Below are 13,508 nucleotides of genomic sequence, written 5' to 3' on the forward strand. Positions count from 1 at the left end.
CCGTTGGCCAGACCTTTGTGAATGAATATTCTCTCATCTTTCCCTCACTCTAGCTCTGAAAGGTGGGGTGCCAGGATCCTAGTTAAAAAAAAAAAAAAAAAAAAGGCACCGGGGAGCTCAGGCTGCTTGAATAATCTGCCCAAGGACATGCCTTTGTCGAAAGACGGTGTTACCCCCAGCCAAGGGTGCTTAAGCTCTGGGGCGTCCTTCCCTCAGCCACGCTCCGAGCTCCCACTGTCCCTGGCTCTCAGTGGGCTGCCATCAACATGGTCCTGGAACAGCCAGTGGGACCACCAGGCCTGACCATTCACATCCAAAGGGTCGAGTTCAGGCTGGGGTTCCCACCATCTTCCAGCATCTAAACCCCAAGAGACCCAAATGGGTGGCCTGGATGAAGCCTTCAACAAGGAGGGAGACAACGGATGGACCGGAACGTAAGGCAGAGGGGAAGGGAGGTGTGCCGCCCCATGTGGACCACTCCACTGCTAAGAGGAAGCCCACCGAAGACGGCACCTTGTGGGGTGCAGACTCAGCAGTGACACCGGCGACAACAGCACGCGGTCGGCCGGAGACCCCTTCCTGCCGTCTCCCCACGCCCTCCCGAGGGCTTTCTACGGATCTAAAGAATCTGCTGCTCCCATCCCAAGTGTACATTGTCTGCTCTCAAAGACGTGAGTGTTCTTCATGACCTCTGCTACGAGTTTCCAGATGGGACAATCTGAGCCAAGAAAGGGCAGCTCCTCATTCTGTAACGCCATTCCAGGGCCTCCAGGGGTGCTGAAGTGAATCTCTGCAGCTCTAAGAACAAACTCTTCAAAACGAAGCCGGTGTTAAAATTCCTTTCCCATAAGGTAAACCGGGCAAGTTTAGAGCAGTGCCTCTCAACCCTGGCTGCCCGTGAAAATCGCCTGGGGGAAGCTTAGAATTTTTTGCATGGCTAGACTGCACCCCAGATTAAATAAATAAGACACTCTGGGGTAGAATGCGGAAATCAGAATGTTTTAGAGTTTCCAGGGCGACCCCAGTGGGCAGCGAAGTTTACAACCATCGCTCTGAATCAGCACATGAGCCTGGGTGAGGCATCTTCTGGGGTCTGTGAAGCCGCAGTTCTAGGTTTCAGCCCCAAACATTCTGATTCTGTAGGTCTGGGCTGGGCCTAGGACCCTGCATTTCTTTTTTTAAAAAGATTTTAATTGAGGTGTAATTGATTTACAATGTTACTTTCAGGTGTACAACAAAGCAATTCAGTTCTATACGTGTGCATACATTTATTTATTTTTCAGATTCTTTTCCATTATAGCTTATTACAAGAAATTGAATCTACTTCCCTGTGCTGTACAGCAGGTCCTTGTTGTTTATCAATTTTGTACATAGTAGTGTGTATCTGTTAATCCCAAACCTCTAATTTATCCCTCCCCCTTTCCCTTTGGCAACCAGTTTTCTGTGTCCAGGAGTCTATTCTGGTTTGTAAATGAAGTTTGTATCTGTTTTAAGATTCCACATATAATTGATATCATGTAATACCTATCGTTTTCTGTCTGACTTACTTCACTTAATAATCTCTAAGCCCATCCATGTTGCTGCAAAAGGCATTATTTCACTCTTTTTAATGGCTGAATAATATTCCATTGTGTATACACCAATTCTTTATCCTGTCATGTGTCAATGGACATTTAGGTTCCTTCCATGTCTTGGCTGTTGTAAATAGTGCTGCTGTGAACACTGGGGTGCACATGTCTTTTTGAATTAGAGTTCTCTCCAGATATACGCCCAGGAGTGGGATTGCTGGACCATAGGGTAACTCTACTTTCAGTTTTTTAAGGAACCTACATACTGTCCTCCATAGTGGCTGCACCAATTTACATTTCCACCAATAGTGCAGGAGGGTTCCCCTTTCTCCACACCCTCTCCAGCATTTATTATTTGTGGACATTTTAATGATGGCCGTTCTGACTGGTGTGAGGTGATAGCTCATTGTAGTTTTGCATTTCTCTGATAATTAGCGATACTGAGCAACTTTTCATGTGCCTGTTGGCAGTCTGGATGTCTTCTTTAGCGAGATGTAGGACTCTGCATTTCTAACGAGCTCTGAGAACTTGGGGAACACGTGTCTCAGATGTAAGAGCAAAATGTGCACCTGAACTCAGACCCACTTAAGTGGGGTATTTGGGGGAGGGAAGGAGGACAAGGAACATGCCATCGAATGAGTTCTGGGAACACAAATAAAGACACATTTCAGCCCCGCCATCTCAGATTGGCGATATTTAGCCAAGACCAATTTCTACCACCTCCAACACAGCAGTCCTGACACTCTGTGCTCACAGTACATAGGTGACACTTCTTCCTTCCTCAGAAGGGCTCATCCTGTGATGCCTCAATTGTTAAGAAGCTAAAAAGGAGGGGGGCAGTGTATAGTATAGTCTGGGTTCAATCCCCAGTACCTCCATAAAATAAAATAAAGAAAGAAATAAACCTAATTGCCTCTCCCTTGCCAAAAAAAAAAAAAAAAGAAGAGAAGAAGAAGCTAAAAAGCGATTGTTCTGACAAATGACCTCACCTTGAAAAGCCAGGACCCGGACAGAAAGGCGATGAATAAGATTCATGGGGCGTCATAATGAAGTAACCATAAATTAAACTTTGTCTTTGCAAATGACTAAGCCCGCACCTTTAAGCAGCCAGGCACCTGAGGTTTACAGCATGTTATTACAGGACAAATTGGCTTTTACTGGGGACAAGCCTCAGGAAAGAACCAATGAGGGAGATACTAAAACCACAGCGATGCTGGTGGTGTCCTGCCTGTGAGGTCCCCTTTCCCAAGCAGGCACCCCTGCCCCTGCTACCCGGGTTGCTGCCAGAAGCTCACAGCTGCCCCCTTCTCTGGACAACCGGGAAGTGGTGCCCTCCTCTGGGGGCAGATGCGCCGCTGAAGACATGCACACACTGGCCGTAGGAGAGGCCTTCTTGCCTGGCGGTGGGACAACTGTGGGATGCCAGTCACACTTCACAGCTCCCGGCGGGGTCGGGGGGAGGTGACACTCAGCTGACGCCACGTCTTTGCCTGGTTTCCTCCCCTTCCCATCCTATACCCCTCACTCCTTTCCGGGCTGCTTCTGGCCCTCTCTTAATTAAACCCCCAAACAAGAACCCCTGTCTCAAATATCACATGATGTCACTTCTATGTGGAACCTCAAGAAATGATACAAATTTTATTTACAAACCAAAAATAGACTCACAGACACAGAAAACAAACTATGGCTACCAAAGAGGAAAGGGCAGGGGAGGGATAAATTCAGAGTTTGGGATTAACAGGTACACATTATTATATATAAAATATATAATATATATAGATAAACAACAAGGTCCCACCATACAGCACAGGAAACTAGATTCAATTTCCTGTAACAAGATATGGAAAAGAATCTGAAAAGATAAAAAAAAGTATGTATATGTATAATGAATAATGAAACTAACATTGTAAATCAACTACACTTTGATAAAAAAAATAAATAAAAAAAGAATCCCTGTCTCAGGGGAATTCAACCCAAGAAAGAAGCTGATGAAACGAATACACACATCACCTGTAAGACAGACGTCAGCACACAGACTTGAGGGAGGGCAGGGGAGGAGTGGCTCACGACAGACAGAGCCCTGAGGCGACACGCCGGGGACTCCGATCACGCGGCTCCGCTGGGAGGGCTGGCACCAGGAGGCCTGGCCAGCTTGCTTTCCGAGCTTCGTCCTTCTAACCTGAAGGTGGGAAACCACACCTCCCCCGTCATGAAGAGCCGATGCGAGCGAGACTCAGTGGATGGATGCTGACACCAGCAGGCGAAAAGACTGCTGGGAAACAGAACGTTCGCAATCTGAAAATATCACCCCGCAGATTCCTCATCAGGAAGCGGAGAGGGAGGAGGAACCTGGCAGACGTCACCTTCACCAGGCGATTCGGGTCACCATCTCCAAAAATGAGGACCCCCTGACATGGCGCCTCTGATTGATGCTCTGAGAAAGTCAATCACATCACCTAGTCTTCCTGCCCCCACGTGTGTTTAACCTGAGTCCACACGGGAGGAAAAAGACAGATCCGATTTCAGGGACTTCTGCAGAACCACTGGCCTGAATGCTTCAAAAATGTCAGTGTCGTACAAGATGAAAAGAGACCGTGGGTTATTACAGACAGAAGGAGACTAACGGATGTGACAGGTATACAGAGGACGTGGAACTGATCACATACAGCATCAGAATACAAAGCAGCTACAAAGATCTACTGGTAATATCTGAACAAGGGTGTGTATTAGATAAACTGCACTGGTGTCTAATCCCCTGACTGTGATGATATTATTATGGTTCTGCAGGAAAATGCGATTGTCCTTAAGAGATGCTCACTGAAAAATATAGGGGCAACGTGTGAAAATGTTGGAAATTAAGTATCAAATGGTCAGCCCCTCACACCCCCCCCTAAAAAGGGGGCGGGGAATAGAGATAAGGAAATTTTCAACAGTTGGTGAATTTGGATGAATGGTATTTTTTTTTTTTGCAACTTTCTGTAATGTTTGAAATTTCTCAAAATAATAGGCTGGGGAAAATGAGATGTGAAAATATCTGCCATCTCACCATTTTTTTTTCTTCTTCCTTTTTCTTTTTGAAAAATTTTTCAAAATTGTAGAATAGATAAACAAGATTATACTGTATAGCACAGGGAAATATACACAAGATCTTATGGTAGCTCACAGAGAAAAAATGTGACAATGAATATATGTATGTTCATGTATAACTGAAAAATTGTGCTCTACACTGGAATTTGACACAATATTGTAAAATGATTATAAATCAATAAAAAATGTTAAAAAATCCTTTTAAAATTTTTATTTTTGATTATTTTTATATATTTTTTAAAATGTTCACTGTGTTTAATTTTTATTGAAGTACAGTCAGTTTACAATGGTGTGTCAGTTTCTGGTGTACAGCATTCTTTTTTATATTTTTAAATGTTTTATTCATCACTGGGTTTTTATGGGCATAGAATTCATTTATTCAACTATTATTATTTCCAAGTGCCTAGGTCTGCTTTCATGGGGATCTGGAGCTCAATTATGGACTCAGTGAGGACCCACACGCACAGGCAGAAATCCTGGGCACAGCAGAGAACGCCCCACAAGCATCAGGTGCCTCCAGGGGCAGAGAACAAACACTGGAAAACTCAGACTTAACCTGCCCCGCTCCCAACTGGCCCGGGCCTCCGGGCTCTGCAGCAGCTGGGGGGATACCCCACCCACTCTGGGGCCAGGGCTCACCAGCAACTGGTCACACCCATGAAGGCCCTGCAGTGTCGGGTGAGAGTGGCCTTTCTGCTTGGCTGTGGTCCCCTTGCTCCTGGGACCAGGCGTTGGTAGTCTAGGCAGGTGCAAGAATGAGCGAGGGCAGCGGCGCGTTCTCACAGAGGACACGGGGCCCGTTCTAAGAAACGTCTCAGAATCAGTCATCTCAGGGAAACCACTACCTGGCAGCAGAGTGTCCAAAGGATGCTTTCTCGTCCCTCCAGGACCCCAGAGGGCAGCACAATCTATCAAGGCATCTTCTAAGGTCGAGGTCCAGACGGAAGTGTTTTCAGAAAGGCTCCCTCGCCCTTCCCGACCCATCGACCCATCGCTCCCTCTGCCAGGCTCCCTCCCAAACAACAATCGGGGTGTAGACTTACTTTACAGTTCAGTCTTTTTTTTTCAAACAAGTAACAGGTAGTGAACAAAGCAACGCACAACATACGTAAACTCTGATGCGATGTTGTGTGGCTAAAACACCCGGTGGAGTAAACGTAGTCAACGACCTTCTATTTACAAAAATCCTAGTTCAGCTGATTGAACAGCAAAAATGAAGTTGAAGGGGACCAGATCCAAGGCCAAAGGCCACACTGTTACTCTCCCCAAGGGTGGCACGTGTCCACCTGGGTAACGGGTCTCGGCATGCGCACGGTGCCTGGGGCGACAGCTCCTCCCAGGCCCTCCTGGTGTTGGACGTGGGGCTGGGTAACCCAGGGGGCTGCCCGGATTTGGAAACTGAAGAGGTGAGAGACAGGCTCCACCCTGGTCTTATCTCCCACCTGGACTCCCAGCAAAGTGCTCCTGGATAACTCAGCCCTCAGGGAAGGCTCAGAGCTCTTCCCGCAGCCTGAGGGCTGGTTCCCTGAAGGTCACCAGTGGACCTTCCAGACCTTTAAGAAAACTAATAGTGTTTCCTTGTTTACACTGTAAAGACCTAATAAACAGCCAGAGAATGAATCAAGAGAAATTGATGGGGCTAATTATTATCAATAAGATGCCAACCTGGTCAATAAAACAAAATAAAAGCAAACAAACACAATAACAAAAGCAGAGCCCCTGGCTCCAACCTGCTTTTGCCTTAATTATGGGCTTAAGATTCATCTCACTGTCTGTCCCCTTAACATAAAGAGCTGCATTCCTGCTACAAAGTGAAGAACTCAAAAGGATCCCCTATCTGGCGGGAGAGAATAGATTAATCCTGATATTTTATAACCTGTCAATGGTTTATTAAAAATTGACAACCATTTCCAAAGAGTGCTAGATATTCTAAGGTGGTACATGGAGGCATGGTTTTTATTTTAATGTCCAGTACTTAATTTAATACTTACATGTTTATAGTATTTAGTGTCATTCCCAATTATGGTGGAGGTTAAATTTACTTTCCTCCCCATTTCTTTCGGTGGTAAGATACACAAAACATAAAACTTACTATCCTAACCACTTTTAAGTAGTGTTAAATACATTCATATTGTTATAAAACCATCACTACTGAAAAAAAAAAGGCAAGGGGCAGCCCCGAAGTGGAGTCACTTGTGCTGAGCCCACCAAAACTTACCACACCTAACCTAATTAAGTGCAGTTTCAACCTTCCAAAGGAATGTGAGCAACTTCAAGTTTCCTGGGCACTAGTGAGGTATTCAGCCTGGTCAGCCCCTTCCGTCCCCTTAGGAGGGCGATCTTGCCAAGACGAGTCCTAATAATTTCCTTTTCTCCATTTCCCCGCTACCTTTGAAAGCCTTTCCTTTTCATGACTGGCTTATCAAATTTATTTTAAAACACATGTATCACGTGAGTCAGTTTAAAGGAAAATATTACAGTAAATGAATAGTAAAAGCGGTACATGAATAAGTGAAAAATTGTGGCTAAGACAATTCGGATGAGAACAGGACGTTTCTCCTGGATTCATCGTCCTAAACCCTTCTCTGAGAGTCGGGGTAGGGGAAGCGTATCCTGAGAAAGGCCCCCACGAGCCATCGCTCAGCGCCCTCCGTGCCCACGTTCACGCTGTTCTTGAGTGTCCGTAACCGGCTCCAGCCCACCTGCCAACACCAAGCTCCCACCCTGCCCCCACCGGTCTCCTGCAGCTGCGCCGAATGCCTTCACCCCCTGTCTCCGTGCCGCTGGGGACACTCACCCCATCTTAGGCTGCGGTACTCTCGTCTCTTATTAGCTTGACTTCACCCCAGCCATAACCCAGCTTGGCCCTGGGCAGGCGTGGGTACAACGCGTGCTCCGGGCACCCTGGGGCCGGGTTGGGGGTGATCTGCCGAAGGGAGCGAGGAAGCCAGCAGGCAGCGAGAAGCCCGGGGCCCTGGGTCTCTCCATGGCTTCTTTCTGGGTCCACGTGCAGCCCTCTGATTCAGGCCTGTCCTCGGCCAGCAGCTCAGTTCCAGCCTCAGGAGGCAAAGGGTTCTTGTCCCTCTGTTTACCAGGAAATGAGTGGTGAATGGAATGTGGAATTCCCCACCCCAAAGTATGTACGCCACGTTGGCAAGTGGGCTGTTTCAAGGTGAAGACGTGGCCCGAAAGATTCACGGACAGGAGCTATCCATTCCCCTTAACTGCCTAAAAGGACTTAGATGGAGGCTGTGAACGAAAAATACTGCAAACCACATCAGCAAACAATGCGGAAGCCATCAAGTCATCAGCGGCTGCCGCCACCCCACAGCGAAGACCAGCCCGCAGCCTGGCCTCTGCAGCCACTCACAGTGGTGCCCTCTGAGGGGACTCAGAATAAGACAGGACAGGACACTGGCCCTAGACAGCTAGGTGCTTGTCAAAGGAATGAGTTCAATGGGCCCAAATGTTTGCTTCCTCCCATACACAGAAAAGCTCTAAATTCTTCAACTTGAGATGCCTGGTTTTCTTTAGATAGCAAGTAATCTTTTAATGTTCCAACTACCTGGTCTTTGTTATATATCCTAGCTCCTCCCCTGCCTCTTCGGAGCAGTGCCTCAGAGCCATCTGAAGGGCTGTCATCCCAGCTCGAGTCCTCCCACCAGATAAAACGTAACTCTCAACTTTTAGGCTGCGCATTTATTTCAGTCAGCAAGGCCAGGTCCAGGAAGGGAGCCAACAGCAAAGGTGATTTTACATGAGAAAGACGCCTCTGCATCCAACACCTCCTCCTCCCCCCTCCTGTGAGCCGCCCCCCTTCCCTCTGAAGCCCTGGGCTCCCCTCATCTCTGCTCCAGATGGCCTAGGAGCTTCTACTGCCTGTCTTTGGGCTTCATGCCTTTGAGGCCCCCGTGCATGCGGAATTGTTTTTCTCCTGTTAATCTGTCTTATGTCAACTCAATTACTAGCTGAAGAAGTTAGGAGGGTAGAAGGGAAACATGGCCAGGGCCACAGTCAGCTAGAGTCCCCAGCCTTTGGCTGTCTCAGGGCCTTGGGCGAGAAAAAGAAGCAGCCCAAATCCTTCCAGGACAACAAACCCAGGCTTCTCGCAGCTCTGTCCTCACTGCTCATGAACTTCCTTCAAGGACACCCTCTCCAGCCTCCCCTCGAGCAGCAAGCGGTAGGCTTTGGGTGTAAACGTCTCTGCTGAGTTTCAGCCTGGGACTGTAATTCTGTGCTCACCGGACAGAGGACAGCGATGCTAAGCTCCCCACGCAAGGTCCCCAGATACAGAATGCCTTACTTCAGCACCAGGAGTGAGACAGGATCCCACCCAGAGCAGCTGGACAGGCACCAGCCGGCTGAGCCCAGGAGGAGGGAGCCGGGAGGTTTCTAGGCAGGAAAGCTGCCTTTGCTTAAGGCAGGTCTGTAAAAACCCAAAGTGCACCTGGGGATTTACCGTTCAGCTACAAACAGATTCTCATGTACCTGGAATCAAACCCACCCACTTCCCACACCTGTGAATGCATCGCTATCAAGACGCTATTTTTTGTAAAGCACGTGAACCCCGATCCCAGTCTCCTCAGAGCCTCAGGCCCTTCAGTGGTCTGGGGGGAAGAGCATTTGCAGGCAGAGTCGGCTCAAAGCCTCATCTGACTCTTCACATTGTGAGGCCTGGGCCACGACTAACACATCCCCCAGCCTCACTCCCCGTCTCCAAAGACAGATTCTTGTTGAGAAAAGGAATCTGTTACTAGAAAAAACAAAACCTGAAAAGAACTAAGTATAAGATCCCGGAACATCTGGAGAATAACAGGCAGATTCTGTTCAGCAGTTTCCAGAATGTCTCTTATACTAATGTTTAGAAATTCAGAAAAGAAACAAGGCAATGTCTTGTCATTCTAGACGATTCAAAGACTATTCAGTAAACAAAATTCTGGAGCTTGCTTGGTCAGTTTTTATTATTATTTTTAAATTTTAAAATAATGTTTCCATTTTGTTTTTTGTTTGCTTGGGTGGGGGTGTTTGTTTTTATTTAAATAGAGGTACGGGGGATGGAACCCAGGATCTCGTGTGTGCTAAGCACGTGCTCCACCACTGAGCTGTACCTTCCCCCTGGTGAGCTTTTAACAGGAACCTTCTTGAGGACGGCTCCTGTAGGTGCCCGGAGCTGGGGAGTTCTGCATCTGTCGTCAGGCTCGAGTCCCAGCCTGGACTCTGAGGCTGGCCATCCTCAACCTTCAGCTGGAAAAAAGTAAGGATGCAAAGCTACCTCTCCTGATGTTTCTGTGTCAAAAATTCCAGGCTTATCCTGCCTCTCTAGGGTCCTCCCTGATTCTGCAGAATCTTCCGCTGCAACCCAGCCTCAGGTGGTGCAGCTGCAAAGGCAAGCAGGATGCGGCTGGGACATGGCACCGCCCGAGGGCTCAGCCTCCCCGCTACAAGAGGCCAGTGCAGGGTGGTCTTCAGAATTAAGGACCAGATACAAGTCAGAGCCCTGTGTCCACCCTGGCCTCGCTCTTGGGGGAGCAGATCCTCGCCTGCGTATCAAAAGGAAATCAAACACACCCCAAATTCCATGCAGCTGCCAAGATGCCAGGCTGGTGGGAGGTGAGTCGAGGGATTGACAGGTTCTGGAAGAACATTAGTAGAAAGGCCTCTTAGAGACAGAGGAGGCAACCGCTCATGCCACAGAGACCCACCTAATGAAAGTTTCTGGCAAAAGGACCAATTTCAAATTTTGCTAAACACACACATGTACACATACACGCAGCAAACAAGACATTCCCAGAAAACCTTTAATTTCAGAAATACCTAGTAGTTGAAGTCCAATGGTTTCCTAACACCTTCAGTCATGAAAACACTTCTTTAGAATTTGTGAAGCTGATATTTACAATAGGCAAGACATGGAAGCAACCTAAATGTCCATTGACAGACAACTGGATAAAGAAGTTGAGGCATATATACACAACGGAATATTACTCAGCCATGAAAAAGAATGAAATAACACCTTTTGCAGCAACATGGATGGGCCTAGAGATTGTCACACTAGGTGAAGTAAGTCAGACAGAGAAAGACAAATATCATATGATATCACTCATATATGGAATCTAAAAAGTGATGCAAATCAACTTATTTGCAAAACAGAAACAGACTCACAGACATAGAAAACAAACTTACGGTTACTAGGAGGGAAAGACAGTGGGGAAGGATAAATTAGGAGTTTGGGATTAACAGATACACACTACTATATATAAAATAGATTAACAACAAGAACCTGCTGTATAACACAGGCAACCATATTCAATAGCTTGCAATAAGCTATAATGGAAAAGAACCTGAAAATATATGCATATATGTGTATGTATATATGTAATTGAATCACTTTGCTGTACACCTGAAACTAGCATTATAAATCAACTACACCTCTATAAAAATAAAGTTAAAGTTAAAAAAATAGATAAACAACAAGGTCCTACTGTGTAGCACAGGGAAGTATATTCAATGTCTTATAATAACCTATCATACAAAAGAATGGGAAAAGGATTACATACATGTATAACTGAATCACTATGCGATACACTAGAAACTAACACAACCCTGTAAACCGACTATACTTCAATTAAAAAAAAAAAGAGTGTATGAAGCTGAATAAAACCCCTACCCCATAGTATTTCAGCTACCAACCCAGCAGCGAACCACGTCTGTAAGGGATGAGACAGAGCGAACCCCAGAGGATGCCACCATTAAAACCGAGAGCCCAAGTGCACTGCGGACAGTGAAGCCAGTCCCCCAACAAAGACGGAATCAATTCCTAAGACATGCTGTGCACTTCCAGGATGACCACAAAGGTCCTTGTGGCAGAAGATCTAAACAGACAGAAGGGAGCAGAAGGCAGGCCCTGATTCATCCTGGTGACACATGGCACCCTTTTTGATTTATACCAAAGGAACCTCCAGGTGAGCAGAGGAAGCTCTGACCTGAGATGGGGAAAGTGATGGGCAGAGGCCTGGGGGATGATGGGATATTCCTGCGGGGACCACTGCACGCTCCCTGCGCTGCAAGGGAAACTGGAGGCCATCTAGCTGATCTCCTTCTCTGAGGTCCAAACACTAGAAAGTGTTGGAGTGGGGCCCTGCTCTGCCTCGTGCAGGTTCCCTGCACCATGCAAGCTGATATTCCAATTTCTCAAGGCCCGTTTGTCCCCTTAAACTCTGAGAGGACAAAGACAAGCAAATCTGGGTCGTGGCTTTACTCCCGCATGCCTAAGGGCTGCTGCTTTCCAAGCGAGGAGGCCTCGACCTCCCCAGGGAGTCCTAAAAGCGAGTCACAGGAGGATTTTTGTGAACCCTGTCTATGGAGGACAAGCTGGAGAGAACGGCACGGAGACGGGGGCGTCTCCCCTTCGGGGGCATCTCTGCTTTCATGAGAGGAGGACCTGGTGACCCCCTTTTCTTCCTTTGCTTCTAAACTTCCTGCTGTTGACTCTCCAGCAAGATGAAAAGGGCAGATACGGAGCCAGTGCTGGCTGGGGCCGCCACTTGTTCCTGTAAAACTCAGAAAGGAACAAAGAACCTGTTGTCCTGGGCACCCTTGGAGCTGAAAACAGAAGGAGCCAGGCGGGCAGGGCCTTGCCCGCTGACCTCGGGGCCTGGGCAGTGGCAAGTGCGGGGGTGGGGGCTGCCCGGAGAGGCGGCCTCTTGGGGCTTTTGGTCACCGCTGTTGTCTCGGAGCTGGACTGAACCACAGCCGCATCCTCGTCAAGCAGGTGTGTTGTGGCAGATCAGCTACCAACCCAGCAGCGAGCCCAGGTCCGTAAGGGATGAGACATAGCGAGAGCCAGAGGATGCCGCTGTCACAACTGACAGCCCAAGCGCGCTGCGGACGGTGGAGCCAGTCCCCAGCAAAGACGGAATCACCTTCTGGGACATGCTGTGCATTTCCAGGATGACCACAAACGCCCTTGTGGCAGAACATCTAAACAGACATCTCTCCAAAGAAGACACAGAGGTGGCCAACAGGCACATGAAAAGATGCTCAACATCACTAATCATTAGAGAAATGCAAATCAAAACCACTATGAGCTATCACCTCACACTGGTCAGAGTGGCCATCATTAAAAAGTCTACAAATAATAAATGCTGGAGAGGGTGTGGAGAAAAGGGAGCCCTCCTGCACTGTTGGTGGGAATGTAAATTAGTGCAGCCACTATGGAGGACAGTACGGAGGTTCCTTAAAAAACTGAAAGTTGAGTTACCCTATGATCCAGCAACCCCACTCCTGAGCGTATATCTGGAGAAAACTCTAATTCAGAAAGATAAATGCACCCCAATGTTCACAGCAGCACTATTTACAATAGCCAAGACCTGTAAACAACCCAAATGCCCATCAACAGGTGAATGGATAGAGAAGTCATGGTACACACACACACACACACACACACACACACACACACAATGGACTACTACTCAGCCATAAAAAGGAGTAAAATAACGCCATTGGCAACAACATGGATGGACCTAGAAATTATCATACTAAGTGAAGTAAGTGAGACAGAAAGACAAATACACGATATCACTTATATATGGAAGTCTTAAAAAAAAAAGACAGAAATGAACTTATTTACAAAACAGAGACAGTCTCATAAACATAGAAAACAAACTTACGGTTACCTAAGGGGAAAGTGAGGGGAGGGATAAATTAGGAGTTTGAAATTAGCAGATACAAACTACTATATATAAAACAGATAACACGGTCCCACTGCACATCACAGGGAATTACAGTCAGCATCTTGTAATAATCTATAGTGGAAAAGAATCTGAAAGGAATAGGGTTTTATATATACATGTATAA

General features: G+C 47.1%; 1 protein-coding gene across 8 annotated transcripts in view; it reads right to left on the minus strand.

Moving 5' to 3' along the window:
* The window catches only part of RIN2 (Ras and Rab interactor 2), a 196,842-nt gene that overhangs the window by 41,213 nt on the left and 142,121 nt on the right, over window positions 1–13,508 (minus strand). The window contains exon 1 of one of the 8 annotated variants that reach the window (XM_032461757.1): window positions 3,579–3,797. The exons of the other annotated variants lie outside the window; for them this stretch is intronic. The gene's annotated coding sequence lies outside the window, so the exon portion shown is untranslated. Of the gene's footprint in view, window positions 1–3,578; window positions 3,798–13,508 lie in introns of those variants that run through there. 8 annotated transcript variants of the gene reach the window in all.

Source organism: Camelus ferus, chromosome 19 (assembly GCF_009834535.1).
Source record: "Camelus ferus isolate YT-003-E chromosome 19, BCGSAC_Cfer_1.0, whole genome shotgun sequence".
In the NCBI taxonomy this organism is placed as follows: domain Eukaryota; kingdom Metazoa; phylum Chordata; class Mammalia; order Artiodactyla; family Camelidae; genus Camelus; species Camelus ferus.